General features: G+C 38.8%; 1 protein-coding gene across 2 annotated transcripts in view; it reads right to left on the bottom strand.

Annotated features, from left to right (window-relative positions):
* The window catches only part of PRKD1 (protein kinase D1), a 344,632-nt gene that overhangs the window by 292,894 nt on the left and 27,378 nt on the right, over nt 1-24,360 (bottom strand). The window lies entirely within an intron of this gene.

Genomic DNA, 24,360 nt, shown 5'->3' with positions numbered 1-24,360 from the left:
AGAAATCCTATAAGGGGATAAATATCATTAGTGTGGCAGAGGTACCTGGCTGCTCAGAAAAGGAGTGACATTTTCTCATATAAGTAGAGTCACCATGGATGGCAACAGCCTCTGGCAAATTCAACAGCAAAAACCAAAAAACAAGTGAAATATTTAGTTAAATACCAGCTTCTCTTCTCCCTCCCTCCCTCACTTGCCCTATTATACCATTATCATCCATTATCTAAAATTACAATGTCTCTTCTTTCTCTATCTTTATACATACAAATAAGCCTCTTTCTTCAAGATCTACTCCAATGCTTACCTCTTCCAGGAGGTAAGCCTTCCTGATCCCTCCAACTGAACAGGATGCTACCCTGTGCCTATCCCAAGGCATGCATGGCCTCTCCCAAACCACCTTAACTATTAGATTGTAAATTTTTAATGTTTTTTAAAAATCTCCCTCTTGTCATATATGTGGTAAGTTATTTAGCCTTTACAGAAAATATGCATTGTCTGAAAAACAGAAGACACTTGAGAAATATCTGGGGAATTAAATTCAGAAACAGAATTTACATGTAGCTAGCTATTTATAAAACACATACATATAAAAATACCAAAATAATCTAGTTTAAATTTATTTTTTATAAAAATTTCTAAAGGATTTCCCTATTTACCTCTTTAAAAAATTCTAAAATGTTTTCATCAAGTTTTAAGGCCCAATGATGCTGACAAATAAGTCACTTAAATCACTGTGCTGGCATTAGCAGTAATAACTTCACTTTGGTATAAATTAAGAATTATTTAGTTTCACAAAACCACATGTCCTCTTCATGTATGAGGGATGTTATAACATACACTTCTTAAGATCACAGATTCTCCAAACGCTTTTTTTTTTTTACACACAGCTCTTTATCACTTTTCTTTCATTTTATCATCCATGTCTTTCCAACCATTCTTTCTTTCTTTTAAAAACACACAGTGTATTGAGTCTAACACCTTGATAAGTATGCAGTAGATACTAGATAAATAACTGTTAACTGGGCTTTCTCTTTTTTTTTTTTCTTTCTTTTTTTGGGGGTCACCCCAAGGCCCTAAGGAGTTCCAGAGCCAGGGATCTGATCCGAGCTGCAGCAGCAACCTATACCACAGCTACAGCAATGCCATATCCTTAATCCACTATGCCAGGCCAGTAATCGAGCCTAAGTCTCAGTGCTTCAGAGACACCACTGATGCCACTGTGCCACAGTGGGAACTCCTCTCTTTTCATTTAAGGACTCAAATTTTCCAAATACCTTAGCCAAAGTATTGACAAAATTTCTCTGTGTTATCAGGAACAACTTTCTATATCTTTTTCTACTCAATTCAGAATCATTTCTGGCCAAAAAATAAAAGAGTATTAGATATCATCTCTTTTAGAAGTATGTTTTGTAGTTTCCATTTCACAATAAAAGTCTTACACAAATTACCTTCCTTTGCAGTGCCAAGAACGACACAATGCAAAAAAAAGGTCTATTACATGTATGTCCTGACCTATCACATATTAACTTGTAGAAAGGGTAAAGGCTCAAAGCTGCATCATATTCTGGTGTGCACTGGCTTGAGTGTGCTGAACCATGGTGCTTAGGAGTGGACCCATTAGACTGAGAGCACATCAGATGCCATACAGTACCCAGCTGGTACTTTAAAACTGATTATTATTAGGCTTGATAATAATAAATATGAATAGCCATTCATTGAAAGAGAGGTCACTAAATTTCTAGGTGGCTTCATTCATTGCTTTCAAATAAGAATCTGTCAACATTTCCATCGAACACATCTATTTCTAGAATGTTACAGCCACAAAACTTATTTTGGAATAGAAGCAGCATTAAAAATGTCTATCAAAGACTATTTCTTCATAAAGTTAAAAATAAGTTCCATTCAGCTCTATGAATCTGAAATACTTAGAATACCATATGTATTTCAATAACATATCTGTTTACTTCTGAAATGGCTATTCATGTACCATCTCAGGGCACAATTAAATATGACTCAATGACATAAAACTAAGGTACAATACTGAGATAAATAGATTTTTATTTTCTTGTAGAAAATAAGTAAAGTTTCCTAATGACAAAAATATAAAAGGTCAGATTTTAAAATACTTAAGGCAGGAGTTCCCATCAAGGCTTAGAGGTAGCTAACCCAACTAGTATCCAGGAGGATGCAGGTTTGATCCTTGGCCTTGCTCAGTGGTTAAGGATCCGGCATTGCCATGAGCTGTGGTGGGGTGGTAGATGCAGCTCGGATCCCATGTTACTGTGATCTGGCATTACTGTGGCTGTGGCATGGGCAGCAGCTATAGCTCCGATTCAACCCTTAGCCTGAGAATTTCCATGCGCCACAGGTGTGACCCTAAAAAGACCAAAAAAAAGAAAAATGAATGCATATAACAGAGTAGTTCACTACTGGCAAAACCAAATTGTCTTGTTTAAAGGTCAGGTTTCACTGAGAGGGTTAACAACCAAAGTTAATCTTTTAAAAAATAATTGGAATTTTTAATAGCAAGAATCATTTATAATACAGCTTTATAGATTGTTTTTCAAATATTTTCAAAGTCATTCTTTTTGTCTTCATCCACATGTATGGTATCAAACTTTCCCTCCCTCATTTCCATTTGTTAAATAAAACTGCTCTTAATTAAAGTCAAGAAAAAGACGTCAGTAATTCCAGTCACTTATAATAAGGATACGCAACAAAAAAAAATTACATATTCTTTCAATTTAAAACTGAAAAAAGAAAAATGCCTACTGACATTATTTTCTTTAGCATGTGGTTCTCAGTGTCTAATGTAACACCACCAGGTTCATGGGCATCAATTTTAGCACAGGAAATAATGTACACACCCAGGCTCTAGTTCAAGTTCTTCTTCTAATACTGCATTCTATTTCTGCTCCTGGGTCTCACCCAACATTAACACATTAAAATTTCCTTGGTAATTATTGAAAACTACCTGTGAAGCCCCCTTCACTTTCGGAATGCATTTACCAGGCAGTTAGTAAGTGCTCTGTATTTACCAAATACTGCATCTGAGGTCAAGATTTAAAAGACAAACAAAAATTTTCCTATCTTTGACCTCATGAAGCCTGGAATCTAGCAGAGAAAAGAAACATCATGCAAATAATGACATGAATATTTATATACAGTCATGCTGCCTGTTTCCAAAAAAAAAAATTTAATGAGAAATGGAAATGTATAACCAGGAAAGCTTTCTCTGAGTAAGAGACATTAAAACTGAGGGATTCCTGATAACCAAGGGCAAGACAAGTGAAGGGGAAGGGAAATAGAGGGGAAGTGGTTCAGTCATAAGGAATGAGATGTATGAACCCAAGGAGAGAGGAGGGGCCTGGGGTCTTTAAGGAACTGAAGGGCAACTATCAGAGCCAGAGTAAGGAAAAGAGCCAAGTTGTTCTGAGGAGATTAGTTAGATTGTGGAGGGCCTTCCTTGCAGATTATCATCAGTGTCACGGATTGCATACTTCATCCTAGGTGCAAAGAGAAGTATAACATCTTCAATGGAAAGTTAGAAGTCAAAGGAGTGCCAGTGATGCAGTCTGTACCTTCTGAGATACAGAGCAGTGCAGAGAATGGACAGGGGCCTGAGGAGAATAAACGACAGAAGACATCACTGAAGGGTTTTACACATGGGTGTGATTTGATGAGACCTGCGTCGGCACAAAATTCTCTGATGGCTAAGTAGAGAATGGATGAGGATATGTGCAGTACAAGAAAAACTGATGATATCTAGGACTGTGAGGCTAACAGTGGAGAAGTAAACAGATGAGAGATACCATTCGAAAACACAATGGACAAGACATGGTGGTTTATAAAGCACAGAGAGGACAGAAAGAGGGCGGAGTTGAAAATGACTTCTCAATCTCTGAAATAAGCAAGGGCAACACTGAATCACCCAGATCATGTGCTAGCTGCGTTGTCAAAGGAGAAACAAAGGCAGTCTTTACTGACCTTGAAACTTGATTTTTTTCCAAGGGCTTTAATGAAATCAAACTAAAAACTAAGACACCTCATTTAATTTCTAGACAAATGATGTTAAAATGTATACATTCTTGCTCACTTCACATCTCTGCATCACATTTTGTAATCTTTATAACTCTTCAAACTTTCTCATTATTATATTTATCATAGTGATCTGTGGTCAGTGATCTTTGATTTTACCATTGCGAAAAAGATTACAACTTGCTGAAGGCCCAGATGAGGGTTAGCATTTTTTAACAATAAAGTATTTTTAATTAAAAAATATATATAATAAAATGTATACATTCAAATAGCAGTATAAATTTAAATTCAAACCCTAAAGGAAAACTTTGAGAAGTGGATACCTTTTGGCTCAATACCGTGTTTATAACAATAAATACACCTTCATTATAGTGTGCTTTATAGATTACTCTCATCACCTGGACTGCTTGCTCTCATCCAAGCCACTGTCATCTCACCCCTGAAATCATATAATTTACTATTTATTAGGCTTATTTTTCATCCTTCATCTCTACGCACTGGAATGTGAGCTCCAAGGGATCAGGAACTTTGTCCACTTGTGCTAGATTAGTGCACCATCTAAAGTAGGTGCTCAATACATTTGTAGAACAAACGAATGGAGGAAGGACAGGGTAGTATTTGATTGAATCATGTCCCAAGCCTTGTAGCTAATATGGGAATAATCAGCTCCATTTTGTCAATAAGGAAACAGAACTTTTGAGACTGCAAACAATTTTCCTATGTAGCAAATATACTAAGCCAGAACTTAAATCCAGACTTCCTGAGAATAAGTTTAGTAAATCAATTTTTCCTTAATGCTTCCTAGTAGTCATCACCCTTTTAATGCTTCTACACATGCACCCACACGCACACTCACAAACATTCCCCATAAAAACTGTTAGCTTAAACAGAGGCTGGTTTTTCCCTTCTAAAAGTAATATTTGCTTAGGTGACAGGCATAGAAGTATACCCAATGATTTTCCTCTCCCTGATAATAGCTAAGACATCAGAAAAATAAAAATAATTTATTTCTCCCTTCATTAGCCAAATTTTTATATATGGTTATAAAGTTAGGCAAGTACAATACAAAACAAACAAGACACGTAGCAATAAGTAAAAGTACACTATATCATGGTGACTATGCCTTAGTTATAGAAAATGGTCTGAAACTGCTGATGTTGCAATTCATCATAAGAATTCAATTAAAAAATTGAGGAGGGTGCAGGAACCTTCTTGGCATCTGTAGCCACAACATGCAAATTAGTCTTGTAAGAGCCTAAGAAGAAAACAAATCTAATAACTATTATGCTTAGCAGAATGGGGGCAAAAGGAGCTACAGATACCAAGTATGAGAGAAAATAATTATATTAATCAATAATATAAGTCCCGTAAATATTTTTTTCCTTTTAAAGGCAGAAAGTTGCTTTCTTTCATTTCTCTGTTCATAAAAATTTGTAAATTTTTCTTATTAATAAGAAAACTCAATTCCATCATCCAGAGGAAACCATTTACCATCTTAGATGATCAGATTATTTTTCTAGACATATATACCTTTTAATTAGTTCATTTTATACATGTTTTATATACCTTTTTCAATTAGCCACATATCATAGACACCTTTAGGTAAATAAAAACATAGTTCTATATCCACATTTTAATGTCTGAATAATTCTTCATAATGTAGATATAACATAATTCATTTATATAATTCCTTAGAGTTGTATATTTAAGTTGCCTAGTATATGCTTCCTTTCATAAGAACTATGCAATGGATATTTCTGCACATGTGATTGAGTACATGTGGCATTTTCATCTCAAAAAAATCTAAGAAGTGGAACTGCTAGATTAAAGGGGAAGGGTATTTCTATACCTTTTAATAGACATTTCCCAACTATCCTCTAGAAAGGTGGTTCCAAGTTTATACTCATATCAATGATATATAAGAAGAGTCATTTCCTGACACCAAGTGTTACTGTTTTCATCTTCACTTATTTAAAAGGTTAAAACCAGTCTCTGAAAGACATCTTATGGGCATTTTTATGACAAAATTTCACAAGCTATTGTAATGATCATATTTTTTTATATAACATCCTATTTCTATGTTCCAAATCCACAGAAGCATAATCACTGGCAGCAGGTCCCAGGACTTTGCATTTTTAATATACTCCAAGAGATGGTTTTCATGAACACTCACATCTAAGAATCACTAGCCCATATGTTAACTGTTTATAGCGCTGAATAGCTTACAAAAAGTTTGGCTTACTTTGTTTCACTAGATCTACCCAGTAAGCAAGTGGCAAAGGAAGATCAGAGATACTTCCAGAATTTTTAAAATAAAAAGATTCATGGAGTTCCCATCGCAGTGCAGCAGAAACAAATCTGACTAAGAACCATGAGGTTGTGGGTTTGATCCCTGGCCTCACTCAGTGGTTAAGGATCTGGCATTGTCATGAGCTGCGATGTAGGTCACAGATGTGACTCAGATCTGGCATTGCTGTGGCTGTGCCACAGGCCAGAAGCTGTAGCTCCAATTTGACCTCTGGTAACCTCCATATGCTGCGGGTGCAGTCCTAAAAAGCAAAAAAAAAAAAAAAAAAAAAAAAAAAAAAGACCCAGGGGGGCTTAGTTACTTGTTCAAGGTCCCACAGCTAACAAAGGAAAGGACCTCTTTATTATGCTACAAAATAGATATAAAAATTCTCTAATTTCAGAAGCCTTAAAATTGTGTCTCTCAAGTGGGAGAATAGTTGGTGGAAACTGTGTGATACAGCCAAATCACATTTAACATTAAGGTTAAAACTCACTATGTACAGGAGTGCCAACTATGGTGCAGTGGGTTAAGAATCTGACAGCTACAGAGGTGCAGGTTCAATCTCCATCCTGACACATTGGGTTAAAGGATCCCTGGTTGCCACAGCTGTGGTGTAGATTGCACCTGCAGCTTGGATTCATCCCCTGGCCCAGGAACTTCCACATCCCACCGGTACAGCAGTTTAAAACAAACAAACAAACAAACTCTATGTATAGAAGCATTATTGTTTCTATATTTCAAACTAATATTTTTAAAGGAATTTTAAAAAAAACACTATAATAGAGAAAGTAGGAAGATGGGATCAAGATGACAGAGTAAGAAGTGACACTCAGAGTCTCTCATAAAGGCATTAAAAAAACCCGATCTACATGTATAACAACTGGCATAGAACATCAACCAAACACTGGCAGAAGACCTTAAACCTCCAAAAAGGGCAAGAGATGCGCCATATAACTGGGTAGAACAAAAAAAAGAGAGAGAGAGAAGAGAGAAAAGGAAAAAAAAAAGGAATCAAGATAGGACCAGCATTACTGAGAGGGATCTGTAAAGGAGGAAAAGAACCTGCACCCTAGGAGGCCACCTAACTGACAGGGAGATCAGCCAGGATGGAGGAGGAACCTCAAAGCCTCAGAGAAAGGTACAGCAGCAGGACTGAGGATCGAAAAACAGAGATAACCACATGAACAACTGGTACCAGCTCCAGGGACACCACAGCCTGAGACACTCAGGAGGATCTGGGCACAGAGACTCAGGCTTCAGAGGACAGTTCTAGGAAGAGGACTGTGTAAAGACAGCCTGATGATCTGCGAGTAGTGCACCCAGCACTGGGGAGCAAAGCACCACAGCTGAGGTAGAGCAGGAGGAGGCTTGGGCCCTCAGGAGAAAAAAGGTGCTATTTTGAGGGAGGGCTGGAGGAGGAGCGGCAGAACTGTCATAGGAACATCTTCCTCTGTACATGCACAGGCTCTCAGGAAGCAGTACACCTCCTGTGAGGGCTAAGGGCAGTGAGGGCAAACCGCCGCAGGCATCTGAGGCTCTGGAGGTGGGCACAGACTGTCACCCTAGGGGCTCATAACAGGCACCTAGAGCCCCAGTCACCTCTGGAGTTACTGCAGAGGAAGGCACTACAACTTAATACCACCTGTTGCCTTCACTCCTCTGAGAATGCACAAGCCCTGCTGTTGTCTCTGCCAAAGGCTCTGGGGACCATCCACACCTTCCTGAGGGTCACTGCTACTTCCTAGAACCATGGAACCAGGAGTAGCATGAGCTACTCCATTGTGGGTCCCTGCCACTGTCAAAGGCCTAGCAACCAGGCATTAGCTACTAGCCTTGCCCATTGCATATATCTTCCTAGACACAAGTGCAGGCCTTACAATGGCAAAAGCCCTGTCAAGGGGATAACAGCTTGCACACACTGAGGAAAGAGACAGCAAGCATCCAAACCAAAGCAGCCCTCATGCCAAAAAAAAATAGTAATCCCTCACAAACCACCCAGGGTCACTTGCACATATAAACAGGCTTCCAAGACTACAGTAGTTGTTTTCCCTAAACTCATAGAATAAGAAAAATATAAGAAAAATAAAGAAGCTCAGGAACCATTCCTAGTTAAAAAAAACATTAGAATTCCCTGAAGGAGCAAACAATGAAACAGACCTCTGCAGTCTATCAGACACCAAGTTCAAAAAGGAGATGGTGAAAATACTGAAGGAATTAAGAGGAGATATGACCAGTAATGCAGATTACTTTAGAAAGGAGCTAGAAAATACAAGGAGTGAAGAAAAATTAGAAAATTCATTTGCAGAGTTGCAAACCAAGTGAAAGACACTGAAAAGCAGAATGAATAATGCAGAGGAATGAATGTGACTTGGAAGAGAGAATAATGGAAATCACCCAATCAGGACAGCAGACAGAAAGGCAAGTGAAAAAAAAAAAAAAAAAGCAATATAAGAGATCTATGGGATGATAAAAAGTGGGGCAATCTACACACAATAGGGATTCCAGAAGGAGGAAAGAAAAGGGGATTGAACATATATTTGAAGAAATTATGGCTGAAAACTTCCAAATCTAAAGGATACTGATATCAAAATATTGAAAGCACAGAGGGCCCCAAACAAGTTGACCCAAACAAACCCACACGAAGATATATTATAATAAAAATGGCAAAAGCTAAAATTAAGGAGAGGATTCTTAAGGCAGCAAGACAAAAACAAAGAGTTAATTACAAGGGAACCCCCATAAGGCTATCAGCTGATTTCTCTACAGAAACACCACAGCCCAGAAAAGAGTGGCAAGATATATTCCAAGTTCTAAAAGGGAAAAATCTGCAGCCTAAAATACTCTACCCAGCAAGATTAAAATTTAAAATAAAAGGATAAATAAAGAATTTCTCCAACAAACAAAAATACAGCAATACTAAAGAATAAAGCAAGTACTAAACCCATTGTAAAAGAAACACAGAAAGTTCTCCTCCAAATAGGAAAGAAGTAAGAAGAAATAGAATGGAGGATATCACAACTTGAAAGTAATCACTTAAATAAGTCAGTAAACAGATCTAAAAGGAAAAAAGAAAGAAAAAAAAAACCGTATTTGTAAAAGTGATGATAAAAACAAGGAATAGCAAAAGGATAAACGTGAAGTTGTAAAAAAAGGACACTAAAATCATAAAATGGGAGTTCCCGTTGTGGCACAGTAGAAATGAAACCAACTAGGAACCATGACGTTGTGGGTTTGATCCCTGGCCTCACTCAGTGGGTTAAGAATCCAGTGTTGCCAAGAGCTGTGGTATAGGTCACAGACAAAGCTTGGATCTGGCATTGCTCTGGCTGTGGCATAGGCCAGCAGCTCTAGCTCCAATTAGACCCCTAGCCTGGGAACCTCCATATGCCACAGTTGTGCCCCCCCCCAAAAAAAAATCATAAAATGTGGGGAAGGAAAGTAAGAAAATATTGATTCTTCACTTTTTTTTTTTTTTTTTTTTTGTAGAATGTGTTGGAGCCTATATGACTATCAGGCTACAACAAACAGCTATGGGAAGGGGTTAACATACTTGAAAAATAGGGAAACCACAAATCAAAACCAAAAAATGCATTCAGAATAACTAAAAAGAAGAGGACATAAGCATAAAATAAAAGGAAATCATCGAACCAAAACAGGAAAGGAACAAAGGTGAAAAACAGAATCAATTGGAAAACAAAGTTTAAAATGTCAATAAATACATGTTTATCAATAATTACCTTAAATGTCAATAGATTGTTCTAATCAAAAGACCAGAATGACAGAATGGATTAAAAAAAATAAGAGTGTAACAATATGCTGCCTACAAGAAACATACCTTAGGGCAAAGGACATATATAAATTGAAAGTGAGGGGATAGAAAAAGAAATTTCATGCAAATGGAAATGTCAGGAAAGCAAGAGTTGAAATACTCATATCAGACAAAAAAGACTTTAAAACAAAGGCCATAAGGAAAGAAAGAAGGATGCTATTTAATATTAAAAGGACCACTTCAAGAAGAGGATCTTACACTCATCAATACATATGCCCCTTATATCAAAGCACCTAAATATATACAACAAATGGTAATAGACATAAAAGAAGAAACTGATGGAGGAATTCCCATCGTGGCTCAGTGGAAATGAATTTGACTAGCATCATGAGGACACAGGTTTGATCTCTGGCCTCGTTCAGTGGGTTAAGGAACCGGCGTTGCTATGAGCTGTGGTGAAAGTCACAGATGTGGCTCAGATTCTGCATTGCTGTGGCTGAGGTGTAAGGTAGTGGCTATATTTGATTTGACCCCTAGCATGGGAACCTCCATATGCCATGGGTGCAGCCCTAAAAAGATTAAAAAGAAGAAGAGAAAGAAGAAACTGATGGTAATACAGTAATAGTATAAGACTTTAACACCCTACTTATATCAATGGATAGATCCTCTAGACAGAAAATCAATAAGGCAACAGAGATCCTAAATGACACAATAAAACATTTAGACTTAACTGATATTTTTGGGACACAACATCAAAAAAAATCAGAATATACATTCTTTTCACATGCACATGGAACATTCTCAAGGACTGACCACATACTAGAGTAGAGATTATTTCAAGCCTCTTCTCTTGACCACAATGGCATGAAACTAGAAATCAACCACAGGAAAAGAAATGAGAAAAAAACTGACCACATGGAGACTAAACCACATGCTACTAAAACAACAAAGGAAAATGAGGAAATTAAAAGGGACACTACAAAATATCTCTAAACAAATGACAATGAAAACTAAACCATTCAGGAATTCCTGTTGTGACTCAGTAGGTTACAAACACAACTTATACACATGAAGATGCAGGTTTGATCCCAGGCCTCACTCAATGGGTTGAGGAGCCAGCGATGCTGGGAGCTGTGGTGTAGGTGGCTCGGATCTGGCACTGCTATGGCTGTGGTGGAGGCCAGCAGCTACAGCTCTGATTTGACCGCTAGCCTGGGAACTTCCATATGCCGCAGGTGCAGTGCTTAAAAAAAAAAAAAAAGGAGAGAGAGAGAAAAGATGAAGAAAAAAAAGGAGACATCTCAATGGATATTGTAGATATAACAAAAAAAATAAGAGAATAGTATGAACAATTACATGGCAACAAATGTGACAACCTAAAAGAAATGGACAAATTTCTAGAGACATACAGCCCACCAAAACTGAATCAAGAAGAAATATATCACTGAGCAGAATAATAACTAGAAATGAAACTGAATATGTAATAAAAACCCTCCCTACAAACAAAAGCCCAGAACCAGATGGCTTCACAAGTGAAATCTACCAAACATACAGGGAAGAACTTATACTCATCCTTCTTAGACTTTTCTAAAAGATTGAAAAAGAAGAAACACTCTCAAAGACATTCTATGAAGCCACCATCACCTTAATACTAAAACCAGATAAAGATACTAGCAAAAAGGAAAATTATAAGCCAATATTTTTTATGAATATAGATGCAAAAATTTTCAACAAAATTCTAGTCAACCAAGCCCAGTAACATATAAAAGAGATCTTACACCATGAACAAGTGAGATTCATCCTAAGTTCACGAGGATGGTTAAACATACACAAATCAATCAATGGCATACACCACAATAGCAAAAGGAAAGTCAAAAACCACAAGATCATCCCAATAGATGCAGAAAAAGCATTTAACAAAATCCAACATCCATTCATGATAAAAACCCTTACTAAGGTGGGTAGAGAGAGAATATCACTTACATAATAAAAGCCATGTATGACAAACCCACAGCCAGTATAATACTCAGTAGAGAAAAGCTGAATGTGTTCCAGCTAAAATCTGGAACAAGACAAGGATGCCCATTCACACCACTTTTATTCAACATATTATTGGAAGTCCTAGCCACAGCAATTAGACAAACAAAAAAATAAAATCTATCCAAATTAGAAGAGAAGGAATAAAACTGAGTTCCTGTCGTGGCGCAGTGGTTAACGAATCTGACTAGGAACCATGAGGTTGCAGGTTCAATCCCTGGCCTTGCTCAGTGGGTTAAGGATCTGGCGTTGCCATGAGCTGTGGTGTAGGTCGCAGACGCTGCTTGGATCCCATGTTGCTGTGGCTCTGGTGTAGGCCAGCGGCTACGGCTCCAATTGGACCCCTAGCCTGGGAACCTCCATATGCTGCAGGAGTGGCCCTAGAAAAGGCAAAAAAAAAAAAAAAAAAAAGTTAAAAAAAACATTGTAACTATATGAAGATGACATGATAATATATAGAAAACCCTAAAGATTTCACACGAAAACTACTCAAACTGATCAACGAATGCAGCAAAGCAACATAATACAAGATTAACATTCAGAAAGCAGTTGCATTTCTACATATTATCAATGTAATATTAGGAAAGGAATTTTTTTAAATGCCTTTTATAATTGCACCCCAAAAAATTAAATACCTAGGAATAAACCTAATCAAGGAGGTGAAAGACTTACATAATGTGAACTATAAAACATTAATAAGGAAATTAAAGAGGATTCAAAGGAATGGAAAGATATCCCATTCTCCTGGATTGGAAGAACTAATATTTTTAAAATGGTCATACTACCCAAAGCAATCAACAGATTCAATGCAATCCCTATCAAATTACCTATGACACTTTTCACAGAACTAGAAAAAACAATCCAAAAATTTATATGGAACCATACAATACACAGAATTCTTAAAGCAATCCCAAGGTGGGAGGTGGGCAAGCAGGAGGCATAACTCTCCCAGACTCCAGACAACACTTCAAAGCTACAGTAATCATGACAGTGTGGTATAAAAACAGACATACACCAATGGAACAGAATAGAGAACCCAGAAATAAACCCAGACACCTATGGTCAATTAGTCTTCAACAAAGGAGGCAAGAACATAAAATGGGAAAAAGACAGTCTCTTTAGTAAATGGTGCTGGGAAAACTGGACAACTGCATATAAATCAATGAAACTAGAACACACCTGCACACCATGCACAAAAATAACCTCAAATGGTTTAAAGACTTCAACGTAAGACAAGCTATTATAAAATTCCTACAAGAGAACACAGGCAAAATATTCTCTGACATCAACCATACAAATGTTTTTTTTAGGTCAGTCGCCCAAGGCAAGAGAAATAAAAACAAAAATAAACCAATGGGACCTAATCAAATTTACAAGCTTTTGCACAGCAAAGAAAATTATTTAAAAAAAAAAAAAAAGACAACCTATGGAATGGGAGAAAATAGTTTCAAACAATGCAATCGACATTAATCTCCAAAATATACAAAAAAACTCATACAGCTCAACAGCAAAAACAAAACAAAACAAAACAAAAAAACAAATAACCCAACTGAAAAATAGGCAGAAGACCTAAACACGCATTTCTCCAAAGGAGACATATGGTGGCCATTGGGCACATGAAAAAATGCTCAACATCACTAATTAGAGAAATGCAAATCAAAACTACTATGAGTTATCACCTCACACAGTCAGAATGACTATCATTAGTAAGTCTACAAATAACAAATGCTGGAGAGGGTGTGGGAAAAAAGGGGACCCTCCTTTACTGTTGGTGGGAATGTAAATTGGTACAACCACTAAGGAAAACAGTATGGAGATGCCTCACAAAACTAAATATAGAGCTACCATATGATCTAGCAATCCCACTCCGCAACTATCTGTACAAAACTTTCACTGAAAAAGATACATGCACCCCTATGTTCACTGAAGCACTATTCACAATAACCAAGACATGGAAACAACCAAAATGTCCATCGAAAGATGAGTGGATTAAGAAGATGTGGTATATGTGCACAATAGAATACTACTTAGCCATAAAAAAGAACAAAATAATGCCACTTACAGCAACATGAACAGAACTTGAGATTCTCTAAGTGAAGTAAGTCAGAAAGGAATGACAGATAACATGTGTATGATGTCACCTATATGTTAACTCTAAAATATGGCCCAAATGAACCTATCTATAGAACAGAAACAAACTCATGGACATAGAGAAAAGACTTGTGTTTGCCAAGGATGAGTGGCAGGGAGTAGGATGGACTGGGAATTTCGGGTTAATGGATATAAACTGTTGCCTTGAGAATGGGTGGGCAAGGAGGTCCTGCTGTATACAGCACAGGGAACTATGTCTAATCACTTGTGATGGAACATGATAGAGGATAACATGAGAAAAATTACATATATATATATATATATATATATATATATACATCTATATATATATATATATATGTATGACTCAGTCACTTTGCTGTACAGTGGAAACTGGTAAATCAAGTATAATGGAAAAAATAAAAATTTTTTAAAAAATCAAAGTTCTGTTATTGAAAAAAAAAGACTTTTGCAGTACTCAAAATATTATCAGCATGTGAAATTTGATTTGGAGAGTATTTCATGCTAAAACACAAAACTAGTAAGGCTTTCCTTTCTTGAGGAGATGAGCTTAAACAGAGACTGGTTACATACGCCACATAATTAAAGATAGATATATAGTACTTTAAAATATAGGGCAAAAAAACCAGAGTTTTAAAAAATGATTTGGTAACTTTTTTCTCCAGTCAAAAGTATCCCTCTTAATATCTTTTTGGCCACACCCATGCCATGCATAAGTTCCCAGGCCAGGGATCAAACCCATGCCACAGCAGTGAGCTGAGCCATAAGTGACAACAACATATCCTTAAACTGCTGAACCAGTGGTGAACTCCTTGTTCCTCTCAATGATTTCTGATAAAATAGAAATTTTGAGTGCTCATGTTCAAGCAATAACAGTTAGCATTCTCTTATATATTGAGTTGCTTTCTCAAAAACAATCTTGTATACTAACACAGAGCTACCTTTGTTCCTTGAAATGTAAAGGAATATATGATATATGCCATATATTATGCCTAATAAAACAAGTTAAATATTAAAATGAATTTATACTAAAACTGGTAATTATTTCTTAATTCACAAAGTAAAAAATTAAGCTTTTCATTATCCAAGGAGTTTCCAAAAGTAATATATCCAATTTTCCACTCTAGATTGTGCAGTTCTACAATTTATGTGTATTTTTGCACATTTAGATAAAAAAGACAGGGACTCACTGCATAATGTTTATTCAAGTCATTAAATATAATAATCATCTAAGCTTGAAATAGCAAGAGTCTACTGCATGAGTGAAGTAAGTCAGAAAAAGAAAGAAAAATACCATATGATATCACTTATATCTGGAATCTAATATAAGGCACAAATGAACCTTCCCACAGAAGAGAAAATCATGGACTTGGAAAACAGACTTGTGGTTGCCAAGGGAGAGGGGGAGGGAGTGGGGTGGTTGGGGAGCTTGGGGTTAATAGACACAAACTATTACCTTTGGAATGGATTAACAATGAGATCCTGCTGTGTAGCACACGGAACTATGTCTGGTCACTTATGATGGAGCATGAAAATGTGTGAAAATAGAATGTGTACATGTATGTGTAACTGGGTCACCATGCTGTACAGTAGAAAAAAAATTGTATTGGGGAAATAAGTATTAAAAGAATAATAAAAAAAATGCACTCCATTTTTTAGCTAATGTGCCTAAACTAAGGAAGCCATGGAGTGGTCTGCAAGGTACTCAGAACAAAGCAGTCTTCTTTCTCTTTTCACAACATGTCTGTTTGCCTAGAGTAATAAAAATACCTTATGAAACAATTACTGAATAAATGACTCTCACATCATCAATTACTGGTGCGTTTGATGAATAAGATAAAAAATATATCACATTTTATCATCTCACCTGATTATTAGAGTTCCTGAGTTAACACAAAGCACATAATTGTATCTTCCAACATATCTAGATCAATAATTCTGACCAAAATATAAAACTTTGTTATCACTACTCAGGTTAGTTTTGTTGTTAACTGAGTTGGCTGAAAACTGGACTAAATACATTCTAATCCACTTCAAATGATCAGGTGGGTCCATGGATATAAGCTGCCTAAGCCTTCCTTTGCTACCCTTATTATTAAAATATTCCTTTTAAAACAAAAAGAGATACATTTTAAAGAACAAATCAATATGCAAGCTCTTATCTAAATGGTATTTTAGAGTACAGAAGGCAGTGAATATCCATGTGGGCTGGAAATTTTTAATACTCATTCAGAAGGTTGATTTACAGTATCTTGTTCACTTGAGTGTTCTGAAGTTTAATTGATTAATATTTATGAAATGTTCAAAGTGCAAATTCTCATACTTATGATGCAAATATGAAAATATTTATGTCAAGGTTAGCACTTACTATTTTGAATTCAACCCACAATTCACTAAGAATCAATACTGCACATACCAGTAGAATGAAGTTTACATCAAATAAATACAGTATTTTCACAACACTGAATCCAGACACATTTGTAAATAAAATTTAAACATCTCTCCATGACAGTTTCTACAATATAAATCAATTTGCCAGTTGTCAAACTCTTCAAAAAATTATGGAATCAGGGGAGAGAGTTCCAAGATGGTGGCATAAGAAAACACTGAACTCACCTCATTCCAGAGACTTATCTTATCTCAGCTACATATAGAGCAATTCCATCTGAAGACCTGATGGCTGATTGACTTTTATGCACATAAAAGTACCACAGAGAAATGGGTAGGAAAAGACAGAGACATGGTGTCTATGGGAATCCAACTCCTGATGTTACAACCTAAGATAGGCAGGGACATTGCTGAGAGGCCCAAGTACAAACTCACCTGCCCCGGAACACAGCAACAAAACTGCAGTTCCAAAGGTACCTAAACATAGGGGAAGGAAATCCATTCAGTAACACTATACCTTCTGCTTAACAGGCAAGGAACTACTAGAGTCTTCTCCAACATTGGAGGCACCAACAAGCACCATTATTTGAGGCCCCCAAGGACTCCTTCTAGCTCATGCCCACTCTAGCTCTAGCCTTCCTGTCAGGTTGGACACAGGAACAGCACTCCCCAGGGAGCCCCCAGCCTACCCTGCCCCTTCTCCAGCTGCCTTGGGATATAGCACTACCCAAGGACTACACCCAACCAGAACCTACTCCAACTCCAGCCAGCCAGTGAAAGCCACCAGGCACAAGCAGTCTACAAAGGAAACACTCTCACATAAGACCAACTCTTCAAGACCAGGAAAGGTAGCTGTCTTGCCTAATTCATAGAAACAAAAACCCAGAAGTCAAATAAAATGCGGAGATCAAAGAGTATGTTCCAAACAAAAGAACAAAATAAAATGAAACCCCCAGGAAAAAACCCTAATGAAATGAAATGAAGTAATTTATCTGATAAAGAGTTCAAAGAAATAGTTAGAATAATAATCATTCTCTAGGAGAAGAATGGAGAAACTCAACGAGAACTTTAAAAAAAACTTCAGAAAATATAGGAAAGATCAAATTAGAACTGAAGAATACAATAACTAAAATTTAAAAATGCAAGTAGAAGAGGAGTTCTCATGGTGGCTCAGTGGTAACAAACCCAACTAGTATCCATGCAGGTTTGATCCCTGGCCTTGCTCAGTGGGTTAAAGATCCAGCATCACCGCAAACTGTAGTATAGGTCCCAGATGCGGCTCAGATCCCGAGTTGCTGTTGCTGTGATAAAGAAAAGCTGTTACAGCTCCAATTCAGTTCCTAGCCTGGGAACTTCCATATGCCATGGGTGAGGCCCCTGAAAAAAAAAAAAAGATAAAAATGCAGTAGAGGAAATCAACAGCACATCAGATGATACAGGAGAATGGATAAGCAGTATGGAAGACAGAATAGTACAAACCATCCTATCATAACATTAAAAAATGAGGAGAGTTTAAAGGACCTGTGGGACAGTATCAAGCAGACTAACTTCACATTATAGGGGTCTCAGAGGGAAAAAAGGGGTCAGAAACCTTCTTTGAAAAAACAGGTTCGATTCCTGGCCCAGGAACTTCTGCACGCTGTGGACAGAGCCAAAAAAAAGAAAAAAAGCAGATAATGATAACACACACACACACACACATGCACACACACGCACACACACAGAGAAATTACAGGGCAATATCCCTGACAAACACAGATGCAAAAATCCTCAATAACATACAAGCAAACCAAGTAAAATAATAAATTAAAAGGATCACATTCCATAAGCAATTGAGACTGAGATTCATTCCAGGGATACAAAGATGATTTAGCACTTATAAAATCAATGAATATACACCACATTAACAAAATAAGGACAAAAACTGGATCATCTTAATAGATGTGATAAAAGCAACTGACAAATCCAACTTCCATTTATGATTAAAAAAATTCTCAACAAAGTAGTTCAAAGGAAACACATCAAACATGATAAAATCTTATATTACAAACCAACAGCTAACATTATGCTCAATGGTGAAAAAGTTAAAAGTGTTTCCTCTAAGAACAGGAATAAGACAAAGATATCCACTCGACATTTTCATTCAAAACCACATTGGACAGAGGACAAGATGGTGGAGGAGTAGGAAGACACGCTCGCCCTCTCCCACAAACACAACAAAAAAAGCACATCTACAGAATAAATGACTCGCACAGAACAGCAACCAATCGCTGGCAGAGGAACCTAAACTCCAATAACGGCAAGAAATTCGTGACATTATTGGGCAGAACAGGAGAAAAGAGGAGAGTGAGAGAAGGTGAATCCGAGCGGGACGGGGGCTCCCGAAAGGGAACTGCGGAGGAGAAAGGGATCCCGCACCCTGGAAAGTCACCTACCGGGCGAAAGATCAAACGAACAGGAGGAATCTCCAGATGCAGAGAAGAGTGTAGCAGTAAGTTGGAGTACGGAAAAGCCGATCAAGAACCCAACAGACCATCTGAACTACGGGCACAGTCACCAAAAATTGAGACGCCTGGGTGGGGGCTGGGCACGAGTCCTCGCCGCCGAAGGTTAGTCCCCGAGAGGGGGCCGGGGGACGCCGGGTGGGGGCTGGGCACCGAGACCTCGCCTCCGAAGGTTAATCCCTGAGAAAGGGCGGGGGGACGCCTGGGGGCGGGGGGCTGGGCACCGAGACCTCGCCGCCGAAGGTTAGTCCCCGAGAGGGGGCTGGGGGACGCCGCCTGGGTGGGGGCTGGGCACCGAGACCTCGCCTCCGAAGGTTAATCCCTGAGAAAGGGCCGGGGGACGCCTGGGGGGGGGGGCTGGGCACCGAGACCTCGCCACCGAAGGTTAGTCCCCGAGAGGGGGCCGGGGGATGCCTGGGTGGGGGCTGGGCACCGAGACCTCGCCTCCTAAGGTTAACTCCTGAGAAAGGGCCGGGGGACGCCTGGGAGGGGGGCTGGGCACCGAGACCTCACCGCAGAAGGTTAGTCCCCGAGAAAGGGCCGGGGGACGCCGCCTGGGTGGGGGCTGGGCACCGAGACCTCAGCTCCAGAGATTAGTCCCCAGGCTAGGGGGGCGGGGCAGAGCAGAAACTGCTTAGGAGGTCTATAAACCATTTGATGGGGCAGAGACTGCCTGGGAGACTAGAAAACAAAGCTGTCGCAGAGGAAGGGAGCAATACTCCAGGGGTGGGGAAGGGGAAAGCCACATCAGAGGGAACCTGGGAGAAGAGCCTGGTCTACGCCCGTGCTGGGGAGGGGAGAAAAGAAGGGGTGGATCCCCATAGAATACCCCCCATGCCACAGCAAGCTTACAGGCCCGCTAGCTAGCTGAAAGCTGTGCTTCCCAGTGCATCCCTTCCCCCCACCCCCGCCACGCCCTACGCTCTCATGGACCTGGGGCTGCCTGCCATCCAGGAGGGCTGGCCTCAACAATTGCCTGAAGCCTACCACCACAGGGGCTGTCCCTGCACAGGCCTGCTTGCCCTTTGGAGGGGCTACACTTCCGCAGAGCAGCACCAAACAGCACCAGCCCCCGAGAAAAGGCCTGCAGCCTAGAAATGCTAGAACAAGCTTAGCCAGGCTGTGAATAGATCGGCCTAATTCTCGGACGGTTTTTCTGAGTCGGGTTGCCCCGGGGAGGAGCCTCTTCGGTTTCCAACGGCCCTGCTACCCGCCCAAGCCCCCAGGGGATGCTCTACTGGACCAGCTGCATAGGACTGCCAGCTCCAGGCAGGACCCCCTGCAGCCCAGAAAAGCTGCAACAAGCTCAGCCAGACTGTGAAAAGATCCGCCTACATTCTCAGGCTGCCCTTCTGAGTTGGGCTGCCCTAGGGAAGAGCCTCTTAGGTTCTCAGTGCCCCAGATAGCTGCTCCAGGCCCCAGGGGGTGATGCACCCCTAAAGAGCAGCTGCCCAACACCGGCAACCCCCTGCAAGAACCCCACAGCCTAAAAACACCAGAGCAAGCTCTGCATGACCAAGTGAAATCTGCTACCATCGTGGTGTGGACCTCCCAGTCCTGTCTGCCCTCAGGAAGTCCTCCTTTGCTTCAAAGAAACACTGTTAGCCCCATCAACACTCCAGAAAAGCCACACTGCCTCAAAAAAGACTGACCAACAACGCCAGCCCTCAGGAAATATTCCACGGCAATGACAAGGCAAACACTGCCTGGTCACGTACAGTACAACTCCCTCGGGAGAAAGAAAACAGCAAGCAAGATGAAGAAGCTGAGAAACCACCCCCAGTCAAACCAACAGGAGAACTCACCTAAAACAGTCAACAATGAAACAGATCTCGGCAGTCTGACAGACCTGGAGTTCAAAAGAGAAATAGTGAAAATACTGAAGGAATTAAGAGAAGATATGAACAGTAATGCAGATACCCTCAGAAAGGAACTAGAACATATAAGGAGGAGCCAAGAAAAACTAGAACATTCATTTGCAGAGATGCAAACTGAACTAAGGGCAGTAAAAACCAGAATGAATAATGCAGAAGAACGAATCAGTGATATGGAAGATAGAATAATGGAAATCACTCAATCCGGTCAACAGACAGAAAACCGAATCAAAAAACTGGAAAGCAATATAAGAGACCTATGGGATAATATAAAGCGGGCCAATCTACACATAATAGGAATTCCAGAAGGAGTAGAAAAAGATAAGGGGATGTAAAATATATTTGAAGAAATTATCGCTGGAAACTTCCCAAATCGAAAGGATACTGGGTTCAAGATACAAGAAGCACAGAAGGCCCCAAACAAACTGAACCCAAACAGACCCACACCAAGACACATCATAATAAAAATGGCAAAAGTTAGTGATAAAGAGAGGATCCTAAAGGCAGCAAGAGAAAAACAGAATGTTACCTACAAGGGAACCCCCATAAGAATATCAGCTGATTTCTCTACAGAAACACTACAGGCCAGGAGGGAATGGCAAGAGATATTTAAAGTGCTCAAAGGAAAAAATATGCAACCTAGAATACTCTATCCAGCAAGAATATCAATTAAAATAGAAGAGGAAATAAAAATTTTTCCCAACAAACAAAAACTTAAAGAATACAGCAACACAAAACCCAGGTTAAAGGAAATATTGAAAGGGCTTCTCTAAACCAAAAAGAAAGGAAGGAAAGGGAAGAAAAAAGAAAAGAAAAAAAAAAAAAAAGAAGAAGAAGAACAGGAAGAACTAGGACTGAGGAAACTGCAATCAGAGAGAAGTCACTCAAATGAGCCAGCATACAGATTTAATCATGAACATGCTTCAAACAAAATAAAATTAAAAATAAAAAAATAAAAAAGAGTCATCAAAACCATAAAATGTGGGCAAGGGATGTCAGGAGGTAAATAACCCTTTTTGTTTATATGTATGTCTCTCTTCTTAATTTTAATATAGTAATGAAGTGTTTGAACTTACAGGACCATCAGGCTAAAACACACATTTATGGGAAGGGGTTAGCATACTTAAAAAACAGGGCAATCACAAGCCAAAACCAAATATTGCATTTGCAAAAAATGAAAAAAAAAAACACTCAAGCAGATAATAACAGGAGACCATCCAACCAAAAAAAAAAAAAAAAAAAAAAAATGGAGAACCATAGAATCAACTGGAACACGAGGTTCAAATGGCAATAAATAATCATCTATCAATTATCACCTTAAATGTCAATGGACTGAATGCCCCAATCAAAAGACACAGAGTGGCTGAGTGGATAAAAAGGCAAAAACCTTCAATATGCTGCCTACAAGAAACTCACCTTAGGACAAAAGAGACATATAGATTGAAAGTGAAAGGGTGGGGAAAAATATTTCACGCCAATAGACATGACAGAAAAGCAGGAGTTGCAACGCTCATATCAGACAAAATAGACTTTAAAACAAAAGGCATAAAGAAAGACAAAGAAGGACACTACTTAATGATTAAGGGATCCATCCAAGGAGAGGATGTTACTATTGTCAACATATATGCCCCAAATACAGGAGCACCCAGATACACACAACAAATATTAACAGACATAAAGGGAGATATTGATGAGAATACAATCATAGTAGGAGACCTAAATACCCCCCTCACATCAATGGACAGATCCTCTAGACAGAAAACCAATAAAGCAACAGAGATCCTAAAGGAAACAATAGAAAAGTTAGACTTCATTGATATCTTCAGGACACTACATCCAAAAAAAGCAGAATACACATTCTTCTCAAATGCTCATGGAACATTCTCAAGAATCGACCACATATTGGGACACAAAGCGAATCTCAATAAATTTAGGAGCGTAGAAATTATCTCAAGTATCTTCTCTGACCACAATGCCATGAAATTAGAAATCAACCATGGGAAAAGGAAAGAGAAAAAACCTACGACATGGAGACTAAACAACATGCTACTAAAAAACCAATGGGTCAATGAGGAAATCAAGAAGGAAATTAAAAACTACCTTGAAACAAATGATAATGAAGACACAACCTCTCAAAATCTATGGGATGCTGCGAAAGCAGTGCTCAGAGGGAAATTTATAGCAATCCAGGCCTTTCTCAAAAAAGAAGAAAGATCCCAAATTGACAACTTAACCCTCCACCTAAACGAATTAGAAAAAGAAGAACAAAAAAGTCCTAAAGTCAGCAGAAGGAAGGAAATTATAAAGATCAAAGAAGAAATCAATAAAATACAGACTCAAAAAACAATAGAGACAATTAATAAAACCAAGAGCTGGTTCTTTGAAAAGGTGAACAAAATTGACAAACCCCTGGCCAGACTCACTAAAAAGAGGAGAGAAAGAACCCTAATCACCAAAATTATAAATGAAAAAGGAGAAATCACAACGGATACAGCAGAAATACAAAAAACCATAAGAGAATACTATGAACAACTGTATGGCAACAAGTTTGACAATCTGGAAGAAATGGACAATTTTCTAGAATCTTACAGCTTGCCAAAACTGAATCAAGCAGAAACAGATCAACTGAACAGACCGATCACTAGAAATGAAATTGAAGAGGTCATAAAATCACTCCCTACAAATAAAAGTCCAGGACCAGATGGCTTCACAGGTGAATTTTACCAAACATATAAAGAGGAATTGGTGCCCATCCTCCTTAAACTCTTTCAAAGGGTTGAAGAAGAAGGAATACTCCCAAAGACATTCTATGAGGCCACCATCACCCTCATTCCAAAACCAGACAGAGATACCACCAAAAAAGAAAACTATCGCCCAATATCATTGATGAATATAGATGCAAACATTCTCAACAAAATCTTAGCTAACCGAATCCAACAACATATCACAAAAATTATACACCATGACCAGGTTGGGTTCATCCCAGGTTCACAAGGATGGTTCAACATACGCAAATCAATCAGCATCATACACCACATTAACAAAAAAAAGGTCAAAAATCATATGATCATCTCAATAGACGCAGAAAAAGCATTGACAAAGTTCAACATCCATTCATGATCAAGACCCTCGCCAACGTGGGTATAGAGGGAACATTCCTGAATATAATCAAAGCCATTTATGATAAACCCACAGCAAATATAATACTCAATGGGGAAAAACGGAAAGCCTTCTCACTCAAATCTGAACACGACAGGGATGCCCACTCTCACCACTGCTCTTCAACATAGTTTTGGAAGTCTTAGCCACAGCAATTAGACAAACAAAAGAAATAAAAGGCATCCATAT

The sequence above is a fragment of the Sus scrofa genome, chromosome 7, assembly GCF_000003025.6.
Source record: "Sus scrofa isolate TJ Tabasco breed Duroc chromosome 7, Sscrofa11.1, whole genome shotgun sequence".
In the NCBI taxonomy this organism is placed as follows: domain Eukaryota; kingdom Metazoa; phylum Chordata; class Mammalia; order Artiodactyla; family Suidae; genus Sus; species Sus scrofa.
This window is presented reverse-complemented; position numbering and strand designations above follow the sequence as displayed.